At 43.5% G+C, this 26,933-nt stretch overlaps 2 pseudogenes across 2 annotated transcripts; one reads left to right on the top strand and one right to left on the bottom strand.

The window, feature by feature from the left end:
• Window positions 1–18,080: 18,080 nt before the first annotated feature.
• LOC307049639 (NADH dehydrogenase [ubiquinone] 1 beta subcomplex subunit 8, mitochondrial-like) lies at window positions 18,081–19,140 on the top strand (annotated as a pseudogene). The gene has a single exon. The product of its transcript is annotated as an NADH dehydrogenase [ubiquinone] 1 beta subcomplex subunit 8, mitochondrial-like (transcript).
• Window positions 19,141–21,779: 2,639 nt separating this feature from the next.
• LOC307049638 (TLE family member 5-like) lies at window positions 21,780–25,401 on the bottom strand (annotated as a pseudogene). The gene is made up of 4 exons: window positions 25,326–25,401; window positions 23,126–23,274; window positions 22,864–23,042; window positions 21,780–22,163 (listed from the first exon to the last, which is right to left on the bottom strand). The product of its transcript is annotated as a TLE family member 5-like (transcript).
• Between the last annotated feature and the right edge of the window lie 1,532 nt (window positions 25,402–26,933).

The raw sequence follows: 26,933 nt of genomic DNA, 5'->3' as shown, positions 1-26,933 counted from the left end.
CCTAGGATTTAAAAAAAACTTGGCACTTCCCTGAAAACTTCCTTCCAGCATGCATCAGCACACTGCTGCTCAGGCAGCTCAGTTGTCTCTCCAATGTGGTGTCAGAAATGCAGGTGCAAGACCCAGGAGGGCTTTGCTTGAGGTTCTTTTACTTTCCCATGGCTGCATCCCAAAGGCCTCTTCCTATGCTCTGCCAGATACTTTACCTCCCTTTTCTCTTCACAACTTTTCCACTAATATTAATAGTCCTTAATATTGGTAATTTGCAATCTACATATATTGACCTAAAATTTTAGAGTTCTAGAACTTATGTTTGTGGTTTTTCTACATTCCAGTCCTTTTGTGAAGTTCTCTATCCTATCATGTATTTTACTGAACATTTTAATCACAGTTACTTTAACGTCCATGGCAGATCATTCTAATACCTGAGTCATCTGTAAGTACATTTCTATGGTCCTCTTTTTCTCTTGGTCCTGACAATTTTTGATTAAATACTGAGCATTGTGTAAAAATACTGTAGAAGCTTTAATGAAGTTATCTTTCTCCAGGGAGGGTTCACGTATCTTTTAGAGGATAATTAGAACGAGGGCAAATTACCTTAATCCATCAGGGACTGAGCTGATTTGAGGCTGAGTTGAAGTCTTTTTGAAGCAACCTTGGCTGAGGGAGTGAATGGGGACCGAAATCTAGCCTGTAACTCTTCTCCCTAAGCCATGATTCCTATTGTGTTCTACATCTGCCCCCAAAAAAGCGTGATCTTTTCAATTCATACAAAAGTATGCATATGGGCTAAGTAGTTGCCCATTTTCAGCTCTTCTCATTACTGTCGCTTTTAGGGAAAATGGAAATGTAAACGAGTAGGTCTCTTAGGGCAACCTCAGTTATGGTTACGGTCTTCCAAAACTTGTAGTTCTGAAATTCCAAGAAACTTATAAGGCAAATTAACTGAAAAGAGCAGCACCAGTCCATTAAAAAAACATGAAAGTGGCATTGTGATGCATCAAGTCTGCACTTTTATAATAATTTTGTAAAACAAAACAAAAACATGGTCCCGAGATGTTTAGAGGTCTAATTAATTCAGAGCAGTACTGAGTGGCAAATATCAAGACAAAGGGGCCAGGATACAGAATAGATGCTTTCTGAAGAGCGATAGGCAAATTTTCTCTAAAATCCCACAGGTATGTTCAGTGGACATTTATAAACCTTCTTGGTTTCAAGATGACGGGAGCAAAGACAGTAGCAGACCTAGTAAATAGTTAGAACTTCTGCCAAAGCTAGACACCAGGTTGCCTCATCTAATATGGTGCTTTCAGCCTGGCCCACAATAGACATACGCTTGTTCAAATTACTTCTTTCCTTATTTAAATCACTTTATTTATGGACATTTGGGCCCCCAAATCAAAGATATTATTTAGAAGTAACTCTTGCAGTATGTTTTGACTAAAGGAAGCACCACGTGATTTCATCCCAAACAACTTTGCAATTACATAATATTTTCCATGAGTTAGTAAATTAGGGTAAGTGACATGAAGCAGAAACAGAAAGGTGCTGTAGCCTCTATTGCGTTTTTCAATTGTTTATTTTCAGGAGATATTTACTGGTAGCTTCTAGCATGTATACTTGCACATTTATGAAAATTCATACCAGTAATTTATGAATTTCCAATTAGACATACCTAAATATGAAAGAAAGAAGTCTGCAAAAAAAGTCTCTTTCATGATTTTTCCTTCTTCCTTAATGTATGTGGCTGTACCCTATCCAGAGGTCTTGCCCTGTGCCCTGCTTCATTTCATCTGGATATTCCCCTGATAACTAAGTCACTGTAAGCGGGAATACTCCTTCGCATTAGGCCTCTTCTGTTCTTCTATTCTTTCCTGTTCCCAACTGTGACCTGTAGGTCTGGCATCTGAAATGGGAAAGAAAAAGCCCTAGGGGCAGCCAACATGACTCTCCAACTGTTCTATCTAAAGTATAGTTTATGGTAAAAGCTACACCCTTAATCCTTTAGAGCCCAAGATTTTAGAAATTCAGAAGACATTTTTCCTCAGAACTATAAGCTCTAACATAATTTCAAAATGCTCAGTAGAAACCAAAAGCCAGGCCTTACTTTCTTTGTTTCCTGGCTGTTATTGTTACATCTCTTCCCTAAGGCAAAGATAGAAAGCCCTGTCTGTTTGTTCTGGGGGACTGGCCAGAAGTACAAGACTTCAGAAGAGCTTTGATATCACATTGGTGTCATAACAATTACAAATATTTTTACAACTAATACCCTTCATAATCTGACCAGGCCTACTTTTTTTTTTAAACCTTATCACTTATTCCCTGCCTTCCCTTACCCTGCCATCCCCACCCCAGCCTGCCTGCTCACTCACCATGTACCCTCTGGTCCAGCTGTATAGGACAGCTTTTCATTTCCTGAGCATGCTATGCACTTTCATACCTGTATTCTTTGCTCATGCTGACTCTGCCTAGAGTGTTCTTTCACCCTGTTACTCTCTCCGCTGCTGAAAGCTTACTTATTCTTTAATGTTCAGCTGATATATGACTTCCTTGGAGAAGTCTTCTGGCCTGTGCCTCATCCTGGATTCTTCCTCTATACTTTGCCAGAAGGTAGTTCCTACTGTTAAAAAAAAAGGCATGTATCAGATTATTTATGGGCAGCCCAACAACTGTGGGATGGGTCTCCCCCATAGAAGTGAGCCCCTAGAGAGATGGAACATTGTTCTGGGCCTCTTTGAACCCCTAGTGCATGGCACAGTGCCCAGCACATGGAGAGCATTCTATAAACAGAGAATACTTAAATAAATTAAAGAATGAATGGGAAAAAAGGAACAAATTTAGATAAGGGGATGGTAACAATGGATTTGATTTTAGATACATTAAATTTGAGGATACCAAGTGGGACATCCAGGTAAAGATTCTCCATCATCTAAGTTATCGCTGATATCCCTCAGGATTCATAGTGGCTGCTACATGTGTCTTAAAATGATGCTAATTGGACCCATTCAGGTTTGGAACTGTATCAGTTAGGCTGTGGCAAGAAAAAGACACCATCCTAACATGGACATACATACACTACCCAGTGGAAACTAGATAGCTAGTGGGAAGCAACTGCACAGCACAGGGAGATTTGCTTGGTGATTTGTGACCACCTAGAGGGGGATAGGGAGGGTGGGAGGGAGGGAGATGCAAGAGGGAGGAGATATGGGGATATATGTATATGTATAGCTGATTCACTTTGTTACACAGCAGAAACTAACACACCATTGTAAAGCAATTATACTCCAATAAAGATGTTAAAAAAAAAAAAGAAAAAGACAGCATCCTTAAGTGGGAAAATTGAAGAGGGGTTAATGGACTGCTTTCAAAGACATTAGGGGAAAATAACAGGGATGTTGAAGCACATCCTACCAATACATTTCTTAGTCCTGAAAAGGCAAGCAGTGGTTACTGGAATTTACAAGAGTGGAGCTGGAGTTGTTGTTGTTAGAGCTGTAGGAGAAGCTGCTGGAGAGAAGCTGTGGTCTTTGGTGGAAGGATGCAGCTGCTGCCAGCCTGCAAGCACACAGGAGGGAGCCGAAGGAATAAATATCTTGCCCTCTCTTTTCTACTTATTGCCAAACTGCTGCCCGTCCTTTCCATTGGCCTAACCCTACTGGAAATCAGTGGGCAAGGGCTCCTGTTTATTATCCATAGAGTGACTTCTGGATAGTAAACAGGATCACTTCTGGGGGCTGGGACAGGTAGAAAAGTGTGGAGAGGGGATCTGGAAGGCAACCTGAGATCATCTAGCACAGAGGCTCTCTAAATCAGGCCATCGTAGCTGTTTGCAGCCCTCCTACATGCTAGCCTTTATTGGAGCTTGCCTCTTGAGCATATGCTATTCAAGGTTCCAGGGCTCGGGCTGGACAGACAAGGTGATGAGCTACAAAGCAGGGATCTCAAAGGGAGGAGCTGTAATTGAGTATGGAAGCTGGAAGTCAGAGCTGGCTAGAGAAGCAATACCAAGCCAAATCTATGGAATGAGACCATTTGAGGACTGAGTGAAGGAGTTAGAAAGAGAGCCAGAATAAGCAGGATGTAGAGGGCTGGAGTGGTGGGAGTGTCTCATTCAGGAAGGGAGAACAAAGGAGGTGAGTTGTTATAGGTGAGCTCTTACCTGAGCAAGCATCACAGCAGGGTGAAGAGAGGTGCCAGCCTCCTCAGTGAATTATGCCAGGCCAGCCACAACACAACTTTTGTTGACATTCCACTGACTGTTTCCAATCACGACCACAATTCTTAAGTCTCTGTCTCCAGCCCAACCTACCTCTTTCAGCGCTGGACCTGGCTCCTACTTCACCAGGGTGATTGGGGTCATCAGAAGTAGGCTTGCTCAACCTCTCCTCACTACCTCCCTTCCTGTCTTCCCTTCCTGTCTTCCCTTCCTCTTGCCTCAGAGAAAAAGTTTTCTTTCTTCATCTCTATGGCTCTCCGAGACTTCCCCTGCATCCTTGATCTCTTTATCCCCCCATTCCCCAAAAGGACTTTGGCATTTCAGTTGTCTTCTCTCTCTAAGACTTTCCACTAATGTTCCTTCACATACATTATCCCGAAAAACAAAATCACAGACTGACCACTCTTTTCCAGCTGCTGTCTCTCGCTCCTTGCCTCGGGCATCAAAACCCTAGAAAAAAATGGCTCATGGGGGCTTCCCTGGTGGCGCAGTGGTTGAGAGTCCGCCTGCTCAATGCAGGGGACATGGGTTCGTGCCCCGGTCCGGGAAGATCCCACATGCCATGGAGCAGCTGGGCCCGTGAGCCACGGCCGCTGGGCCTGCGCGTCCGGAGCCTGTGCTCCGCATCGGGAGAGGCCACAGCGGTGAGAGGCCCACGTGCCGCAAAAAAAAAAAAAAAAAAAAAGGCTCATGGTCGCTGCCTCGCAATCCTACCACCTACTCCCTCTTTACTCCTCTGTGTTTTGGCTCCTTTGACATTGCTCCCGAAGTCTCCTGGGGCCAACTAATCAGCCCTTCAAAACCTTTTTCGTAGTCTGGGGTTATGAATTATCTGAGAGATTTATAATTATGAACAACCCTTGCCTTCTTTTTTTTTTTTTTTTTTTTTTTGTGGTACGCGGGCCTCTCACTGTTGTGGCCTCTCCCGTTGCGGAGCACAGGTTCCGGACGCGCAGGCTTAGCAGCCACGGCTCACGGGCCCAGCCACTCCGCGTCATGTGGGATCTTCCCGGACCGGGGCACGAACCCGTGTCCCCTGCATCGGCAGGCGGACTCTCAACCACTGCGTCACCAGGGAAACCCAACCCTTGCCTTCTTGAAACTCCTCCCTTCACATCCATGACCCAGTGTTCTCCTGGACCTCTGCCCACTTCTCCTACAGTCCCTCTCCCTTCTCCAGCAATGTTGGGCCCAGGGTGCAGCTCTGGAATTAGACTTCCTGGGTTCAAATCCTGGCTCAGGCACTTCCTATTTGTCATTGGATCCTGCTGTACCTTGGTTTCCTTGTCTGATAAACAGAAGTGGGAATGGTAGCTCCCCTTTTGAGTTGTATGAGTATTCAATGGTATGATGAACGTAAAGCACTTTGCAGGCTGCCTGGCTTTAATAAGTACTGAGTTAGCTGTCGGCATTTATATCTCTCCTCTCTTGTCTCTGATATATTTTCTTCCACCAGGTGTACGTACATATCATTTCTTGGACTTGCTTTGTGCTTTGCTGATTTTGCTTACACCATTGCCCCTCCCAACTTCAACTATTGAAATCCCTCTGCTTCTTTAAGACCCACTTAAATGCCACCTTCTCTGTGAAACTCTTCCAGGTCACTCAAGCCAAAGCTAATTTCTCCTCCAATGAAATCTCATAGTCTCTTGCTCATTCTCCTGGCATTTTCTGCCTTGTATTATAATTCTATAATTTATCTTCCTTACAATATTTTAAGTTCTTTGATTGCAAAAGGATACCTAGTATGTGTTGAGTAGTAGGTGGTCACAAAAACGTTAATATGGGGCCATGTATCCTAATCCAGTGAGGAAGGCATTATATTAGATTCAGTGGAAATATCTTTATAAAGAATATAGATGATCTCAAGGGAATACTGAACAGAGTTTGCTTACATGATTCTGAAATAAGACTGCATGGGAAAAGCAAAAGAATGAGCACATGGATTCTTCATATGTTTTTAATGAATATAAAACACTGGGGAAATATATAGAAAACTGGAGGTTGTAACCTCAGAAAAGCTATTTGATTTTAACACACATAAGAATGAAGTGCTGAGCTGAAGTTGTTTAGGAATTAATCAAGTAAAAAAGGAAAATTTATATATTGAGTCCATGCCTATTCTCAGAATCTCAGGAAACTACTGAGAGAGTTTGAATTTGGCTCAATATGAGAGAAGGAAAGAGAGATAATGGTACAAATCTTGCACACAGTGGGTCTTTGTTAAATATGAGTGAACAAATGAGTTAGGAAATGAATCTGTCAGCGTTGAATCTTATTACTTTAAGATCACCATATTCAACAAGAGTAGATTGAATTTAATTAATTTGCCTATGTGGCTTTGACAGTGAGCTCTTTTCACTCTGCAAATATTTGTCACTGATGCACATTTTCTCCTCCATGTTCCCTCTTCTCCTGGATCCTTTCAAGATACTGCCGTAATGAACCTAGAGATGATCATACTAAGTGAAGTAAGTCAGACAAAGACATATATCATATGATATCACTTATATATTGAATCTTAAAAAAAGATACAAATGAACTTATTTATAAAACAGAAATAGACTCACAGACATAGAAAACAAACTGATGGTTACCAAAGGGGAAAAGGCAGGGGGAGTTTGGGATTAACAGATACATGCTATTATATATATAAAAAAAACAAGGACCTACTGTATAGCAGGGAACTATATACAATATCCTTTAGTAACATATAATGGAAAAGCATCTGGAAAAGAATATATATATTTATAAATATATATAGCTGAATCACTTTGCTGCACATCTGAAGCTAACACAACATTGCAAATCAAATGTACTTCAATTAAAAAAAAAAGATACTGCCATAGTTTTCTTCCTACTTTTCTGGCTACATATTCTTAGTTTCTCTTCCTCAGCATTCCATTCTTGGAGTGTGTCTCTTCTCATTTTGCTCTCTATATCCTTTCTACATGATCCATCCATCCATGCCCATGGTTTCAACTCTCTTTCATATGCTGATAACTCTCAAATATGATAACTCTCAAATATGCATTTCCAGGCTCCAGACACACTTATCCAACCAACTATGTGAAGTTGTCACATTTCACTTGTCACATACTGAGCTGAACTCATCCACTTCCACCACCCAGCATGAGACTGAGATACATGAGCCTCTTAGGTAGTTATGAATTTGTCCCTCCATGTCACCCTCTCAATATTGATTGATTGATTGTATAATTTATAACATATAATATATTAGTTTTAGGTGCAACCTAATGATTCGTGTATATTGCAAAATGACCACCACAATAAGTCTAGCTAATATCCTCAAACTTTATTTAGAATAGAGGCTGAGAACTTTTGAGAAGGGCAGAGAAAGAATTGTCAGTGTTCCAAAGCCCCAGCTTCTCTTCTATTTTCCTGACCAAATCAGCTTGGTCCCAAACTTGTATATCCCTTTAAGAAAAGCAAAACCCATGGGGCTAATCAGAACCGCCCTCCTTAGGAGTCAGTCCAGTGAGTTGCCACTTTTACTAGAATGTTCCATTGCAGGGAATGGAGTCTTACCCGCATCTCAAGTGGCTTATCAGAGTATTCTGTACAACTACATGCAGTAATCTCTTCAGTAGAGGTTCTGACGACACTTTCCTCCATCTTCTTGTATTTCCAGTGATCTTTAGGGCTATAGATAAGTTCTCCAGGAAGCTACCCACCTAGAATAACTCTGCCCTGACTCAAGGCTCACTTTCCTGTAGAATTAGCAATCTAAATAAATGGTCACATGACGTATTTTCCCAAGCCGGAACACCAGATATCATCCTTATTTCTTCTTTCTCTTACTCAACCACCAAGTCAGATCTGCTTCTTAATTTCTAAAATTAGCCCGCTTTCTTATTTCAAATAATGTATCCATTCAGTCTCTTGAATTCTTGTGCAGAGAGTGATACCATCTGTGCGTAATGACAGTTCTGTTTCTTTCCTTCCAATAAATATGCCTTGTTATCTTTTCCTCAGACTGCCAATAAAATATTGTGACATAGTGATAGCCAGCATCTTGGTCTTATTTCCTTTTTCAAAGGAAATATTTCTAATGATTCATCATTAAGTATAATGTTTGCTCTAGGTTTTTGGTGGGTACTCTTTATTAAGTTAAGGAAGTTCCCATGTATTTCTAGCCTGCTAAGAGATTTTTTAAAAGACTGTACATCTTTTATCAAATGTTTTTCCTTATATCTTTTTTTTTTTTTTTGCGGTACGCGGGCCTCTCACTGCTATGGCCTCTCCCGCTGCAGAGCACAGGCTCCGGACGCACAGGCCCAGCGGCCACGGCTCACAGGCCCAGCCGCTCCGTGGCATGTGGGATCCTCCCAGACTGGGGCACGAACCCGCGTCCCCTGCATTGGCAGGCGGACTCTCAACCACTGCGCCACCAGGGAAGCCCTTTCCTTATATCTTGAGGTGATCATATTTTTGGACCCACATAAATCAGAAAGAATCATTCTTCTCTATTCACTAGGAGGTCAGTCTAGATTTTTCTTTCCTCCGTTTGCTCTTGTCTAGGTTTAGTATCAAGCATTTACTTGCCTCATAACATGAGATGGGCAAGTTGACCCCCTTTTTGACTCATTGGAACAGTTTGAAATGTTGAGATTATGTATGTGTTTCCTAAAGTTTTACTAGAACTCACCTATAAAACTGACTAGATCTAAAGTTTGTTTGTTTGTTTGTTTTTTTTTTTTTTGGAGGTAGATTTTAATTCTTGAAAAGCTCTAGGCTATTCAGGGTTTCTTCTTGAGTTTGCTTTGACTAGTTTTTATAGGAATTGTTCCCAAACCCAAGCTTTCAAATTTATAAACATAAAAGTTTTCTTAGTGGCTTTCTCTCTCTGAATGTGACATAATTTACTTCTTTAACTGCTCAGTACTCTTCAAGAGTGTCAAGATCATAAAAGACATGTAAAGGTTAAGGAAATGTCACAGACTGGAGCAGACTGAAGAAAAAAAACAACTAAATGTAATTTGGGGTCCTGGATAGTATCCTGGAACAGAAAAAGATCACTAGTGGAAAAATAGGTGAAATTTGAATAAGGTCTTCAGTTTAGTTAATAGTATTTTACCTATGTTAATTTCTTAGTTTTGGTAATTTTACTATGGTTATGTAACATGGGGAGAAGCTTGGTGGAGGAACTCTTCTATTTTCAGCAACTTTTCTGTAAGTCTAAAATTAGTTTAAAGTAAAAAGTTGAAAAAAGAGATGATTCTGGTAGCTATGTAGAAAATAGACCAGGGGTGGGGACAGACTGGACACAGTGAAAATAAGTAGCAGTTCAAGAAAGGTGGTTTGGAAGAGTAAAGATGGTAGCAGTAAAAATGAGAAGTGGTTGATTAATTTTTTCAACTACCATGTCTGTACCTCTGTCTCATTTTTTGTTTCCTAACATTGTTTATTTTACTGTCTCCCTTTTTAAATTAATAAATATTACTAAAGTTTTATTGACTTAGTAGTCTTTTCAAGGAACTAACTTTTGAAAAAAATCCTTTTAACTCTTTGTTCACTATTACATTCATTTCTGTTCTTTATTTCTTGAATAAATATTTGTTGAGCTCTTACTATATCCCAGGCATTTTCTAGGTGCTATAAATAAATCAGTGAATAAAAGTGACCAAGATTCCTGTCATCAAACCCATCAAGTCTTAAATTCAGAGGAGCCCAGCAGCAGTGCATAGTGAGAGGACAATGGTACATCTGGGATCAAGTCCAGGTAGGACCAGAGGGCATGAATAAGCTGTATGAGCAGATAGTCCAGAGCCCCATGTCACCCCACAGTTGCACCAATGCTTCTGCCTCAGCTCATACTTGTGGCCATATGGAGAGATCCTTGTGAGCAGCTAAAGGTGGAGGCATAATCCCAAGCTTGTTTCACAAATGAGTTGGCTTGGAATATTGTGTAAGCTGAAAATTATAGCCACATCAGGAGTCACCTTGAAAGACATTAGAGAGTGAAAATCTTCCCAAGGATGGAATGTGAGAGGTGCACCTGGTCATCTACTTTGTGCTGGAATGGCCTGAGGTGAGGATGCACATAGATTCCTGTGCAGTGGCCAATGTGCTGGCTCTCTGGACAGGAAATGTACCGGAAAATCTGGTGTAAGGTGTATGGATGGACTGATGGGCGTAGGCACAAAGTGTGATGATCTTTGTGTCACATGTAATGCCTACCAGAAAGCATCCCCCATGGAAGAGACTCTGAACAATCAAGTAGACAAATTGGCTCAGCCAGATGGCATTAGGCAGACTTCATAATCAGCCACCCCAGAACTGGCTGATGGGCACACGAATGGAGTGGTCACAGTAATCGAGATGAGGGCTACTGACCTGATTTAGCTACTGTGGCCTCTGAAAATCTGACCTGTTAGCAATAGAGACCAGTGCTGAGCACCTGGATATGGTATTATTCCCTGAGAAGACCAGTCAGCCACCTGGTGGCAAGTCAATTACATTAGGCTCCTTTCATCCTGAAAGGATCAGTGATTGGTTTTCACAGGGTTAGATGCTTATTCTAGGCATGCTTTGCCTCGCCTGCCCATAGAGCAAGCCTCAGCCAGCATCCTTATTTGGGGGCTTATAGAATGCCCGATCCACAGGCATAGGATCCCACGCAGCATAGGGGAATCATTTCATAATAAAGAACATATGGGAGTGAACCCATGCTCATGGAATCCGTTGGTTGTATCACAAACCACATTTCCCAGAAGAAGCAGGCCTCAGAGAATTCTGAAACTGTCTTCCAAAGGCACAGCTGAAGAATCAGCTTAGACACAATACTCTGAGAGGATGGGGCATTATCCTTTAGGATGCAGCATATGTGTTAAATCAGAGACCTCTGTATGGCACTGTGTCCCCATTTGAAATAATATATGGGTTGGGGAACCAAAGGGTGGAAGCATGAGTGAACCCCCCCACCCCATCACTCCCAATGATCCACTGGGAGGTATTGTCCTTCCTGATGCTGGAACTCTGGGATTTGCAGGGTTAGAGATCCTGGTCTCTCAAAGAGGCTCCCCCTTGCCAGGGACTACGGCCACCGTCAAAGCCCTTTGGATTTCTTGTATCCAGGGCCAAGCAGGCAAGGAGAGGTGTTGCTATCTTGGCAGGAAGTGGAGCTGCTGTTACACAGGGGGGCAGGAGGAATACATGTGGAGCTAGATGATCCACTGAGGAGCCTCTGGGTTCTCCCTGGCTCCTTGTTACTTGTGAATGGACACGTGCAGTTACCCCAACCTGAGAAGATGCCTCAGGAATGAAGGTTTGGGTCACACCACCAGGGAAGTCACCAAGACCTGCTAAGGTGATAGCTGAGGGCAAGGGAAATTTCGACTGGATAATGGAGGAAGGAGATGATGAGTACCAGTTATGCCCTGGAAACTACTCCAATAATTTCCTCTCCTCTAAGTTTTCCCTTAAGACTGGAGGCCATGGGAACCATGGAAGAGCTGCTCCTCAAACCTACCTGGAAAAGTAGACCTATGTAGGTTAAAGGGTGGACTGTGGCTGCCATGGGAACAGACCACTCAGATCTCCTGCTGTGGGGAATGTTCCTGACTGACAATTCCTCCGTATCCACCACCACGTTCACACAGAGGCTGTTCCAGCTGTGATGGAGCACAGCTGGGAACTAGTGCAGACCCATTCCTGTAGGGCATGGACTAACTCTAATGGAAAAGTCAAGGACTCCGCATCAGCCTGGTCAAATTTTCTTGGAACTGAGCTGCAGTTTGAGACTCTTCCTACCCAAACCGCCCTCCTTCCTCCTCTGTTTTCATAGGGGTGTCATCATGATCTGAAGCCTCTCTCAGCCTACTCCTGCTTCCTTTATGCTTCACAGCATACAAATCTCTTGCACATCTAATCCCATCTTGGTGTCTGCTTCTTGGTATTTAAGGCCATAAGACTGGGTGAGATGCTCAAGGTTGTGAGTGCAGATAGAAATGGGAAGGGAACTGAACTCTGGGGCTCTCCAGCACTGAGTGAAAGAGAGGGAAAGTGAACAACAGAGACCAAAAAGAGGTGGCTAGCAAAGTAGAAGAAAAACCAAGAGAATACGGTGTTCTTGAAACCAGGTAAAGAAAGTGTACCCGAGAAAAGGAATGATTGACTATGTCAAGGATGCTGCCAGATTGTGTAAACTAAGGATCAGGGGTTTAGCAAGATGAAGCTCTTGGTGACTTTGACAAGAGCAATTTTAGTGAAGGGTGTGGATGACACCTGATTGGCCTGGGTTTAAGAGAGAATTGTTCCTGTTGCACAGAAAAACTGAGAAATGGGGCAGTGGCTGGCAGGAGAACTGAGGTCAAAGAAAGGATTCTTAAGATGTTCAAGATAACAGCATATTAGTGTGCTGATAGGAATGACCCAGTAAGGATAAAACATTGATGACGTAAGCAGAAAGTGAAGCACTGCTGGAGTACTGTTGAGTAGGTGAGAAAGGATGAGGTCACTGAAGGGGGAAGCTCTTCAAAGAGTCTTCGCTCCAACTCCCTGCTTCTCCCAGGCCCACGTCTCGCCTGGGGTCAGTTAAGCTCAAGTCCCTGAAATAAGACAAAATTTCCCACCCTTTTAACTGAGTGTTGCAGCAGCTGAGGCACTCACCACTTGAATTTTCAGTTCCCTCTTTGTGTTTGTTTTCTAGCGATTTCACTTAGTCTTTTGTGACTTTTGACTATACTTTTAAACTAATTTTAAAACTTTAACCCATCTTATGTTTTTGTACCTGAAATTTTTTCTGGTTATCTCAGTCTGCTATCTTACTGGAAATGGGAATCTCCTGGAGTGAGTTTTTTCTCAAGTGCAGATCTTATTAGGGTACTACTTTGATGGTTTACAGTTACCATAGGAATAAGATCCTGGCTTTTTATGATGACATTTAAAACCTGTTCTTTTCCTCTCTGGTTCCTAGCTGTCCATGTCTTGCAGCCTCAGGAAACACTAAGAGGTCCTAAGACTCACCGTGCTCTCCAGTGTCCCCTTGTCTTTGCATATGTTGCTCTCTTCCCTGGAGAGGCATCCCCCCTTCATATGTTTAAAGCTTGCTTACCCTTTAAGATCCATTTTGGGAGCTGATGCCTATGAGGAATGTTTCCAACTCCCCTTATCCCTGAGGCTAGTTTAAATGCCTGTCTCATGTGCTCCCATACCCATAGCTCTGGGAAAGCTTTTCACCCTGAGAATCCTTTTCTATTTATTTCTTGGTTTCCTCTGTCCACCCAGCTCCTGGCTGCCTCTAGTATTCCCAGTGCTTCCACATCCTTGGCATACAATACCTTGGTAAATGTTTGTGTTGGGTGCAATTAGGTTTTCTGTATGGGTCACATTAAGTCTCAAAATAGATTCAAATTGCTGGAGAGGGAAATATATCTTCATAATTTATTTGTATAAAATATATTTTATTGATTGCTAAAGCCTTTATACAGCATTGGCATAACTCAGAGAAATAAAGACTGTTAGAATTTCAGATCTGGAAAGAATCTAGAGATTCTTAGAGATTACTTAACTCACCTCCTTTATTCTCTGGATAAAGAATGTTTCTTTGTACCAGTTTCTGTGTCTATCCACGGTGTATGAGGATGCCTCTGTCTGCTCACACTTTCTCCCTAGAAGGGGTATTTTCAGTGTCTTATATCTTTGATAGTAAATTGAGTACATTTGTATATGTTTGTTGGCAATTTAGCTTTCTTCATTTTTGAAATGTCTGTTCATATCCTTCTCCCAGTTATAATTGGGATGTTGATATTTTTCATATTTATTTGTAAGTGCATTTTATAACTAAAGATATTAACCCTTTGTTTCTCACATACATTGCAAGAGTTTTTCTAGATTTGTTTAACTTTCTTTAGAGTGTCTTCTTCTGTACCAGTGGTCAAATACATCAGCTATCCTTTTGGGTTTCCAACCTTGGTGCCATTCTAGTAAGGACCTTCTTCACTCTAAGATTATAAGACTGTTCTACATTTAACATAGTACATTTTATTATTTTTTTTTTACATTTCAGATTTTAGTCCACCTAATTTTTTTTTAATGTGACAAAGTAATCTAACTTTACATTTTCTCACATTTTTTAGTGGATTGCTCCAATGCCCTTTTTCCAATTTTAAATATTACTGATTCAAAATGAAGGCACCGGCAAAGTTTCATTAAGAGCACAGAGCTGGGGGGCAGAGAGGTCTGGATTTGCTTGCTGAGTGCTAGCTCTGCCTCTTTCCTGATGTTGTGAGGTTTTAATGGAGACAGTTTATGTGGGGCACTGGCACCCAAGGGGAATTCACTAATGTCATCATGTTGGGCACCTTTATGGCTTAGTAGTAGTAGCACTAATGGATTTTTTTTTCTTTTTTGGACTCTATTTTATTCTGTTGATCTGTTTGCCAGGATTGTACTGCTTTAATCGTTTGCAGTTTGATAGAGTATTTTATTATCTAATAGGCAAAATCCCTTGTGTGCACTTTAACTTTTTGTAAATAATTTAAACATCTTTTTTATTGCACATATAACAATGCTTTTCATTGCTCCCTTTTCTTGTCATTAGTTATTATAAAAGCATCTTAATGTGTTTTAGTATTTTGAGATTTACTACTTAGGATTTTAGTATTCAGAATGTAATTCTAATTCAGAATTTTAAGAAAATATTGCATACAATGGATTTCAAAGAAAAAGTTGAATGGTTTAGGGTTATTTGGATTGGCTTGATGTATCATGAAGAAGAAATTAACTTGTTATTTTCCATTGCTTCTGAGAACCAAATGAGGAAACAGGTTTAAATTGGAACATGGGTTTCAGTTAAACAAAAACAAAGAATTAAAAAAAAAAAAAGTAAGTCTGGCTAGGGAATGAAGCATACTTCCAAAGAAAATGATGAACACTCTTCCCGGATTTTGGAACATCTGGTTCTCTCTTATTTCTCTCTAGAATCTTGTCCTGTGGAGGGGAAGGGAATGAATTCCTGCTGATTGCTTAAGGGGCTTTCTAACTTTAGGATTACATGAATGTTAACCTTTAATGCAAGCTATCCTGCATTTTGGGGACTTTCCATGCATGTCAGGAACCAAAATGCCACCATTCTCAGCAGAGAGCCTAGTTCAATCATAGTTTTGCACAATAATATACATATCTTAAAACACTTATTTTTCTTTGTTTTAATCAATTTCTCTTGACTTGTCATTAGTATTTCAAGCATACTACTGAATCATTATCTCTCTCTCTTTTTTTTTTTTTTTTTTTTTTACGGTACGTGGGCCTCTCACTGTTGTGGTCTCTCCCGTTGTGGAGCACAGGCTCCGGACGCACAGGCTCAGTGGCCATGGCTCACGGGCCCAGCCGCTCCGCGGCATGTGGGATCTTCCCAGACTGGGGCATGAACCCGTGTTCCCTGCATCGGCAGGCAGACTCTCAACCACTGCGCCACCAGGGAAGCCCTCTCTCTCTCTCTTTTTTTTTTTAAAGTCTTTATTGAATTTGTTACAATATTTCTTCTTTTTTTTTTTTTTTTTATGTTTTGGTTTTTTGGCCACAAGGCCTGTGAGATCTTAGCTCCCCGAACAGGGATCAAACCCGCACTGCCTACATTGGAAGGTGAAGTCTTAACCACTGGACCTCCAGGGAAGTCCCCTGAGTCATTATCTCTTAAAACACGTCTCTTCCCTTGTTTATTTTCTGCACATGCGCCGTGGGACAGGAAGCAGCAGGAAACAATCCCTCAGTGACTACTGTCATTTAGTGCTCTGCAGCTTCTTCTGCTGCGTGGTTTATTATTTTTTTAATTCACACACACACTCACTTTATTAACGCTCTGCCCAGTCTAAAGCACATTACTGATGCTGCTTTACATTTGAGGAAATAGCAAAATATCACCAGGGAGCTGGAAACAGAGAAATAATGGAGACTTAGGGCATTGCAGTTTCCAGAAATGTCTTAGTTTTCCAGTAACTTCCTTGCTTTGGATTAACATCAATCAACCAAATATTTCTAGAGTTAGTCTTATAGTGGGTGCTGTGTGAGATTCAAAAGAAGTTTTTTTGTTTTTTTTTTTGTGGTACGCGGGCCTCTCACTGTTGTCGCCTCTCCCGTTGCGGAGCACAGGCTCCGGACACGCAGGCTCAGCGGCCACGGCTCACTGGCCCAGCCGCTCCGCGGTACGCGGGATCCTCCCAGACCGGGGCACGAACCCGTGTCCCCTGCATCAGCAGGCGGACCCTCAACCACTGTGCCACCAGGGAAGCCCCAGAAGTATTTATTTAGTTAGTTATTCATTCATCATTTAGCAAATGTTTATTGAGAGCCACCTGACAGGTGCTGGGGATCTACTGGAAAGAAATTACACATAAAGGTTTTAGTCTAGCCAGGTTGACAGATGTAAGTGTTATGAGTGCTATGAAAAAAAGAAGAGCAGTCAAATTTATTTATTCAACATACGTTTCTTGACCCACCTCTGCTTTGTGTAAAGCATTAGTGTTACGTAAATTGGGAAGTGGATCAGCAGAGGCTTCCTGTGAGAGGAGTTGAGTGCCAGCTGAAATGTAGGGACTTTCTGAAGTCGTAGGTGAATGAGTTGCCTTTGTAGTGTGTGAGCCAGATGTCACCAGGGAGGCACTGGCAGAAATTTCCCTCCTGTCTTCCTACTGCCTGCCACCCTGAGAGCTGCACTTCACATGGACTGCCATTTCAAGCGAAGCAGCAGGAGCAACTATGGAAGCCACCTGAAGCTGGCAGGTGGAGAGGTCATCAGAAGGACCTGCAGTGGCAGTGGAGGGAAAAGGAGGCAGAGAGAGAAATCCTCCCAGCCAGGGAAGGTTCTGAACAGGCCCAGGTGAGGGGTAAATATAGGTCTCTATAGCCATGTTCTTGCTCTGTGCTCTGAAAATGGGAATTTCGATATCTTTTCCAACTTAGGTCTAAACCCTAAATCACATCAAGAACCATGCCTTCCCTCCCCTCAACCAACCATTCATTCAATCAGCCATCAAATCAATCAGCCAAAACCTCACGTTTCTCACATTGGTTGGCCTTTCTCGTCGAGGTCTTCCTCCATTTCTTTCCCCTTCTGGATGGTTTCCAACCTTGGATGCACATTAGAATTATCTGGGGGGTACTTGAAAATACTGATGCTTGACTTCCATCCCAGAGATTCTGACTTAAATGGTCTGAAATATGGCCTGGGCATCATGATTTTTAAAAGCTCCTGAAGTAACTATAATGTACTAACAAAGTTGAGACTCGTTAGTCTAAAAAAGAATGTGATCAGTGCACCATCTAATTCACTAAAAGAAAGAGAGCACTGCTAATCATGTTCATGTGTTTGTTGGGGAAAAAAAAATCACAAGCTTAAATTAGAACCATAGGTTTTTTTTTGTTTTTCTAAATTAATTAATTAATTAATTAATTAATTAATTAAGTTTTGGCTACGTTGGGTCTTTGTTGCTGCACTCAGGCTTTCTCTAGTTGTGGCGAGTAGGGGCTACTGTTCGTTGTGGTGTGTGGGCTTCTTGTTGTGGTGGCTTCTCTTGTTGCGAAGCACGGGTTCTAGGCATGCGGGCTTCAGTAGTTGTGTGGCTCACAGGCTCTAGAGTGCAGGCTCAGTAGTTGTGACACATGGGCTTAGTTGCTCTGCGGCATGTGGGATCTTCCTGGACCAGGGCTGGAACCTGTGTCCCTGGCATTGGTAGGCAGATTCTTAACCACTACACCACCAGGGAAGCCCCTGAACCATAGGGTCTTAAATAGACATTTGGTTTAGGACTGTTGTCTATAAAGAGTTTCCAGGGAAGAAGATGAAGATGGCAGTGGCTGGGGGTTGGTCCTGGGAGACTGAGGGCTGCAGAGGGAAGGCTGAAATGTGGTGTCGTTGGGAGCACAGATAGCCTCCCATATTATAAAGGACATGCTCCCAGGGCCCTATCCCAAGACCTCAGAAGAACGGGCAGCCGCAGCCAAGAAGTATAATATGTGGGTGGAAGATTATGAGCCCTGGCTGATGATGGCATGGGGTATGGTGACTACCCAAAGCTCCCTGACAGTTCATGGCAGGAGAGGGATCCATGGTGTGTCTGGGACCACCCAGACCTGAGGTTGAACCAAGTCACTGGGACCTGGACGTGTGCATCAGGAACTGTGTGCACACGTCCCCCATGTCTGCTTCTTGGAATCTCGTGTGTAAGCAGCTCTTCAGCTTTGTGGCCTTCATGTGGTTCATGTTTTGGGTGGGGGAGAATTACCCCACCCACCAACCCGTGCGTGGAACCAAAGCAGCATCCTTATACTAATCTGCACCTGGAAGGGGTCCATGATCCCACCAAAGAGCCTGAGCTGGTGGTTTACTATGAGATCTGGGGAGGCTTTGTGCACCCTAAGTAACTCCCTCATCCTTAGAGACTGAACCTTAATGAAATCCCTAATGAAACAGTGGTGTGGAAAGAAAAAAGAAAAGAAAAAGAATAAAAGAGGTTCTAATCCAACTGTGGAGTTGTCTTGTAGAAACAAATCAAGAAGGAGGCAGTACAGTGTTAAGTCTGTGGTGGTGTCATCGACTGAGTGTTTTTGTCCCCCTTGAATTCATATGTTGAAATCCTAACTCCCAATGTAATGGTAAAAGGAGGTGGGGCCTTTGGGAGGTAACTAGGTCATGAGGGTGGGGGCCTCACGAATGGGATTAGTGCCATTATGAAAGAGACCCCAAAGAGCTCTCTCTCCCTCTTTCTGCTATATGAGGATACAATGAGAAGATGGCAGCCTGAAACCCAGAAGAGGACTCTCACCAGTATCCATTTGGTTTCAGTATCTGCTTATTGTTTAAGCCACCCGGTCTGTAACACTTTTATTTTAGCAGCCCAAGCTGACTAGGACATGTTGTGACAATTAATCAAGGAAGTTGGCATAAGGTAAGGCAAAGAGTTGTAAACAAGCATTATCATGTTGGATTTATCAGGAGAGGGCTTGCCCAGGGTTTTATGAGAAATTTTATGATTTAATCATTTCCTTCATTTGGGCGTGTGAACAAAAGATAGCTTAATGCATTGAACAGTGACAGATAGTCCTATGAGGAGTTGATTGCCTTCTTCAGATAGCTGAAGCATTGTGTGGTAGGATGAAAATTAAATTTATTGTTTGGAGCCAGAGGGAAGAATGAGGATCAAAAAGGAAATGTTACATGGAAGCATATTTACATTCAATATGAGGGGAGAGATGTTATCTTTTCAAAATGCTGCCAAGTAGTGAAATGGGCAGCCCCAAGAGGTAGAGACATTTTTGACTCACGAAATATTCAAAGATTGCAAAATCTTTTATTGGTTATTCTGTTTGTGAGAGATGTGTATATGTTAGAGAGATGGTAGGAAGAGTCATGACATCCACAAGTCAATGTGATGTGAATGCTCCTGTTTAAACATGTACATATGTGTAACACATATTTAACAGTGTAGAACTTAGATTTTTCTTTATTAAAAAAATAAAACCTGAAATGAGAAAAGAGAATGCAGCCAAGGTTGAGGCTTGGATCTTATGAAAGTCAGGACATGGGTAAGGGTCTTTCTTCACATCTCTGTTCCTTACACTGCTCAGTGTCACTTGGGAAAAGTGGCCTAGGATAGGGTTGGCAGTCTACCATGTACATACAGAGGAGGGGCTTGGGTCAGCCATCAAAAGACTGAGATAAAATGCAGTGTGAACTTGATGTTCTCTAATCTTTCTGTAGCATTCTCCTGCCTTGCATGAAACCTACTCCTTGGCCCTCGAATCTCCAAACTATCATGCTGCCTTTCTACTGTCCAAACCTGACCCCTACCTTCAGGGTGTCTGCTGCAGAATGCCATCTGCCTCATGTCTGTTACTCAGTCCCTCTCCCTCCAACCTCCTCTCCAAACTTTCCAGTCTGTTGAATCTCCAAAGATAATGATCTGAGAAATTTATATCAATATTAGTGTTTTGAATGGCCACTGGCTCACCTATCCTTCGGAAGCAAGAATGTAAGTGGAGGTAATGTAAGTGGAGGGATATGTGTGGTGGATTTGGAGGGTAGAGGTTGTGCGTGGACCTGGGGAGAACCTTTTTCTTGTCCTCAGTCCTAGGACCAGGCAACCTGGAAGCCCATTTGCAAGACTGCCAAATTTTGATTTGATTTATGGATATAGAGATAAAAAAGTGCTACCCTTCTTAGACAAGGATTTCTTTCTTTTACAAAACCGGGCGAGTTATAGACATTGTTCCTGTGTTATATCAGGAATAATTTCTATGAATAATAACTATGAAAAAATTCCCATAAAAAGTTCAGTTTTAGCTTGGAAGAGAAAGTAAAAATGGCACATCTTCAGAGTAGCAGAAGAAATATTTGCATTCATAGGAAGGACATCATCTGTTTCCTGTAATGAACACCAGTCTTGCAACACCCATGGGGCTTAGGGCTTCTCTTAAGAATTTTATTTCAGTGGAATGCCATAAAAGGATGAAACTGGGGCTTTTTAAAAATTTTTTTTTAATTTTTAAATTTTATTTTGGCTGCATTGGGTCTTTGTTGCTGCGTGTGGGCTTCCTCTAGCTGCAGCGAGCGGGGTTACTCTTCATTGCGGTGCGCGGGCTTCTCATTTTGGTGGCTTCTCTTGTTGTGAAGCACAGGTTCTAGGTGTGCGGGCTTCAGTAGTCGTGACTCGTGGGCTCTAGAGCGCAGGCTCAGTAGTTGTGGCGCACGGGCTTAGTTGCTCTGCGGCATGCAGGATCTTCCCGGACCAGGGCTTGAAGCTGTGTCCCCTGCATTGGCAGGTGGATTCTTAACCACTGCACCACCAGAGAAGTCCCCGGGAGCTTTTTTCTTAAGAAAAAAATAGCAATAGATTTTCTTCTGTCTGGGAAGATTTTTTGAATCATTTTCCCCCTGGTTTTTATTTTTATTTTATTTACTTATTTATTTATTTAGAGTACCCTCATCTTTATTTGGGAGGGAATTCTGGGTTGTCATCCACCCCACCCTGCTCTGGGGGCTAAGCTTGCTGTCCCCAGCCCCTCTTTCTTTCGTGGGGGAGTGGGGAGGACCAGGTGGGCGTGGGCATCAGGAACTAGTGGAGGGTGAGTGGGCGGGAGGGGGAGATGTGGGACGCCCAGGGCGGGGAGGGGCAGCTAGCATTGTGTTTGCATGAAGTGCAAGCGTGGGAGACCAGGTGTGCCCAGAGGGGGACGGCAGGAGGACTGTCAGATACACGTGTGTGAATCGGGGAAGTGCACGTGGTGTTGGACCTCTTGAGGTTCTGCTCCCTTCTGAACTGGCCTCCCACCTGCACCTCCAGGCCTCAGCTTGCCTAATCTGTGGTATGAGCAGGTATTCACCCTTTGAGGCTGCAGGGGAGGAAGAGGGAGGCCGGGAGTCGGGGGTAGGAGCAAAGCCAGTGGGTGGCACACAAGCAGGGTGAGGGCCCCAGCAGGCGGCTACCATAAATACTAGCAGAGTTTAGCCAATCCCGAGCTATAATGTGTCTTGAGCTGAACCTTCCTCTCTCTCTATGTCTGACTCCCCTTTGTACTTCACCCTCCACATCCCAGCCACCCACTAATCCAGCTTCTCGCCATCATCCTCCTGGTGGGTGTCACCATCATGCCCGTTCTTGTCTTCCTTGGAGAGGTGGGCCAAGGAGCCCAGCACAGAGAGCGAGAGGAGGCCGGTGCCTGCGCTAGCTGCCAGCAGCGAAGGGGGCTGCAGCCTCCCAAGCAGTGGGGTCAGGGGCAGGGCCAGAGCCTGCAGCTGGGATAGCTGGTGGGCTTGGAGCTGCTGTCGGCTGATGGGGTTCAGCTCAGAAGCAGCGCCCTGCTTGGCCCTCTGCTCTTGGGGAATGTAGGGCCGGACCTAGGCATATATCCCATTCAGCCTCTTGAAGATTTCAGCCTGCTTGTGCGTCTTCGTGTTCAAGCCGTAGGACATTTCGTAGTATGTCACTGTCGACTTAAAAAAAAAGGTGGGGGGCTTCCCTGGTGGCGCAGTGGTTGAGAGTCCGCCTGCCGATGCAGTGGACACAGGTTCGTGCCCCGGTCCGGGAAGATCCCACATGCCGCGGAGCGGCTGGGCCCGTGAGCCATGGCTGCTGAGCCTGCGCGTCCGGAGCCTGTGCTCCGCAACGGGAGAGGCCACAACGGTGAGAGGCCCGCTGCACAGCATGAGAGTTGCGAGTTAAGTTTTATTTGGAGCAAAATGAGGACTGCTGCCCAGAAGACAGCATCCCAGATAGCTCTGAGAAACTGCTTCAAAGAGGCAGGCGGAAAGGTCAGTATATATGTGATTTTGGTGAAGGGGGAATACAGGCAATCAAGCACATATTTTTGCAGAAGGTTGCTGCTAGTCTCGTGAAGGTTACTGCTATTCACAAGGAGCAGTTGTCACTGTGAAGGATTTTAGTGCTTTTCTAGATATGAGGAGATACAGGATCTGGGCCCATAAAATTGTCTCCTGAAAATATCTAACTATCTGAAGGACTGTTCTGCCAGTTTTTCCCAGAGCACCCAGTGCCTCATTTCTGCTCTCCACCTGAACTCCTTTCAGGAGGTGTTGAAAGTCAACAGCTGCAGCAGCGCATGATTTAATCCTTATAGAGGTAGATGGCAAGTGCCAATGGAAAATGCCAATTTGTAGTTGACATCACATAATGACTCTGCATCTCCAGCTTCTCGCTGGCCTGCTTGTCACATTTGAATTTCAGACTGTGGTACTGAGCTTGCAGCAGCTGAAACTCGTCTTTGATATGGTGGCGGGACTCTGAGGTGGTGAATTTGAGTTGCTGGGTTAGGTGCGATGAGTCGGATGCCTGCTTTGTGGAAACACCTTGTTAGTCGTGGTGGGGGGTGCGGAATGCTTCTCAGCTGTGCGCCCAGGCTAGGACTGCTCATGGCGCCAGGTGGCTGGGCCTTTGTCAAGGGGGCGCGGATCCGCAGCTCCTGGGGCCACCGCCGCAGCCTCCGACACCCGGCCTCACCTGCTTCCTGCTTCCTGGTTTTTAAATTCTGTCTTTTACATGTCTTATCCAAATTTTGTAAATCAGACTTCTCTCCCTCCCCTAAGAGCAGAAATAGGTCTTTTCTGTGTGGAGGTGTTTTTTTTTTCTTCCATTGGGGATCAACTCTCAAGACAGGATGTGGGTAAGAATAACAAACGTCTGAGAAAGTGAGCTGCAATATATTTTATTTCCTCCTGCCATAATCAAAAGGACTAGCAAGCAGTCAAACACAAGTTAAAATTTCCTTCTCAACACTGTCAACCTCACTTCTAGAAATTCTTCTGGGAAATTTTATCTGGTTGACAACTGGAAGAAAAATGCAACACATGTTCACACACACACATATGTTCACACACACACACACAGCCTAGCTCTCCCTTTGGCCTCACTTTTTTTTTTTTTCTTTGCGGTACGCGGGCCTCTCACTGTTGTGGCCTCTCCCATTGTGGAGCACAGGCTCCAGACGCACAGACTCAGCGGCCATGTCTCACGGGCCCAGCCGCTCTGTGGCATGCGGGATCTTCCCAGACCGGGGCACGAACTCGCGTCCGCTGCATTGGCAGGTGGACTCTCAACCGCTGTGCCACCAGGGAAGCCCTGGCCTCACTTTTGCTTTCACAGCCATTTATGACCAGTTTGAAAGGGGACTTATAGTGAGGTGGCAATGTCCTGAAATCTCATTCTTTGAGGAGCATGGCCCCCAGTAAGAGTTACCACCTGAAGTCGCATGTTTCCCTCGTGTTGTGTTCCTGGGTTGGCCAAGACACAGAGACTGGGCAGGAAAATGACCCATTGGAATATAGGTAGGCAGGTTCACTGCTGATTATGTAGAATGGAGCAGGGCTATCTTTCATGTATTTATGAATTTATGAATCACTGGGAATCTTGTTAACGTATAGATTAGAATTCAGTGAACTTCTGGAATAGGGCCCAAGAGCCTGAATTTCGAAGTGTTTGCAGGGGGAAAGGTGAGCTTCTCTCCTTCTACTCCAGCCATCTTGAGCTCCTCCCCCTGGAGCCTGCATTTCTAACAAGCTCCCAGGTAATGCAGATGCTGCTGCTCTGTGGCACAGAAGAGCACCTCTCCCTGACCTTCTCTTCTCTGCCTTCCCATCAGAGAATTTTGGAACTGGAAGGGATCTTGAACATCTTGTTTAGTTACTCCTAAAATACTGGCCTATGGAGTGGTCTCATCTGAACCACTGGGGGAGCTTTAAAAACCTAGACTCCCAGAAGTTCTGATTCAGTCCCAGGCATCTGTATTCTTTCAAAGCTTCCCAGATCAACTGGAGGTGAAAAAAGGCTTTGAACTATTAACTGTCTCCTTTTATAAATAAGGAAACAGGTTGTGAGTGATTACGTGACTTGCCCAATAAGACCTAGTTAGTGACAGCAACAGGACCAGAACTTAGAGACCCTTTCCAGCTCACCGCCCTCCTATTTCCTCTTTGGCTGCCCAGGGCAGTAGCTTATGCTAAGAAAGGAAAGCAACTTCCCACCCCAATTCTTTAGGATGAATAAAATCCAAGTCCAGTGCTGTTTACTGGCATGCCATTTCACCCAGAACATTTTCCTCTGCTGGAAGCAAGCCCAAAGAGGTCTAATGGGCATGTGTTTCTGTCCTACTCTGTGAGAAAGTTGCATGGACAAGTGCACTGTGGAACCGGAAATGGAAGTGTTTCACATTATATTCCCCTGGGAGATAATTTCATACTTTAAAATGTTTTTGTTCCTAGGTGTTTTGGACACCGAATGAAAATATCAGTGCTTTCCGTGTAATCAACAATCCTAAAATTGACATGTTGTAATCCTTTCTTCCTAGAACCTGAAGCTTTCTTGTTTATTTTCATCTCAGCTGCCATAGCTCCTGGATTGGGTTGCCTTTATTTGGTCTCTTTAATTTTTGGTGAAACACTGAAACTTTGCACGAAGTCAACTTCTCCCTCCTTACTGAGCTGTGCTAATTCGGAGAATGGAACTGTGGTTTGGGTTATTCCTTCTGTCTGGGTAATTCCTGCTTTACCATTGTTGGTTCTTTGTCTTTGAGAAGAAGAAAATCTCTATTAATGTTAAAGAAAAGTATATGCTGGTCTTGTTCCACCTAAACAGACCTGTTGTCCAGTTGAGGAAGTTTCCATGCTTTACAAGGGTTTTCTCTGCAGTATCTGCATCTCCAAGCTGGACCATCTCCTCTCCACTTACAGTGAGATGTCTCAGCCAGAGAACCTCTCCTCCCCATCCTGAAGCCACTCTGGGCTGCTCTGGCAATTAGAGACTCCAGCCTCTGGTCACCCCCTGAAGGAGTTTCCTGGTAAACAGGACATCTTGTGACCCATCCTTGGGTTTCTCTGCTAGAGACAAATCTATTTTTGTCCTATGAATGCTGCCTCTAGAGAAAGAATCAACATAGAAAGAGCTTTCTTTGAGTGAATTTTCTCTCTAGAGCAGCTTTTAAGCAAGTGGCCTAAGATTAATTCTTGCTTAGGGACACTGCAGACATTTTCAGGGCACTGACTTTCAGCAGGTGCTTTCATTATACAGTGGGCTTAGCTTGGACTAAGAATGAGATGGCTGAGTGCCAGGCTCAGCTCCCCTCTGCATGGTCAGGTGTCCTAGAGAGCTTCAGGCTTCCCACTCTTATAATGGGGATAATGTCACCTGGACTATTTAAAATGAGAGCATGAAATGGAAATCCATGGGACATCCAGATATTTGAGGATGTCCTCCAAATTCTAAGACAGAAAGCAAAATAATCAAGGAGAAACCCCCCAGAGGAAGCAGAGGCAATGCAGCAGCAGAATACTTTGGAATAAGAAGATATGCTATCCATAATAAAATTATTTAGATGCTATATAAAGATGGAATATTCAGAAACAGCAAAAAACGCTCTTTAGAAATTAAAAATAAGATAGCAAATAAAAATTTAAAGGGTTGTAATTTAAAATTGAAGATACCATCAACTTTAAATTGTAAGTGGAGCAAAAAGACTAGGAGATAGACAATAGGAGAGAAAACAAAACAAAATAAGAGATCAACCCAGGAGGTCCAACATCAGTCTAATAGGTGCCACAGCAAGTGAGAACAAGAGAAAATGGAGGGGAAGAAACTATCAGAGAAAGAATACAAGGCAGGGCTTCCCTGGTGGCGCAGTGGTTGAGAGTCCGCCTGCCGATGCGGGGGACACGGGTTCGTGCCCCGGTCTGGGAAGATCCCACATGCTGCGGAGCGGCTGGGCCCATGAGCCATGGCCGTTGGGCCTGCGCGTCTGGAGCCTGTGCTCTGCAACGGGAGAGGCCACAACAGTGAGAGGCCCGCGTACTGCAAAAAAAAAAAAAAAAAAAAAAAGAATACAAGACAATTGTCCAGCACTGAAGGATGAAAGTTTTCAAATTTAAAGAGTTCACTGAGAACGCAGCAAAATGGTTGAAAAAAAGATCACATCAAGGCACATACTTGTGGCGTTTTAGATCACTAAGGATAAAGCTAACGCTTTTGACTTCTTGACTTCAACATTGGAAATTAGATGAAAATGGAGTAATGTCTTCAACCTACAGAGGAGAAATGAATTTCATCCCCAAACTATCAATCAAGTATGAGTATAGAATAAAAACAGTTTTAGACATGCAATTTTTCAAAAACGTTACCTGTCACACAACTGAGGAGGCTCAAGCACAGAGGGAGTTCAAGGAAGATGCACAGAACTCAAAGCAGGAAGCACC

This window comes from Hyperoodon ampullatus (assembly GCF_949752795.1).
Source record: "Hyperoodon ampullatus genome assembly, chromosome: 3".
Lineage (NCBI taxonomy): Eukaryota > Metazoa > Chordata > Mammalia > Artiodactyla > Ziphiidae > Hyperoodon > Hyperoodon ampullatus.
This window is presented reverse-complemented; position numbering and strand designations above follow the sequence as displayed.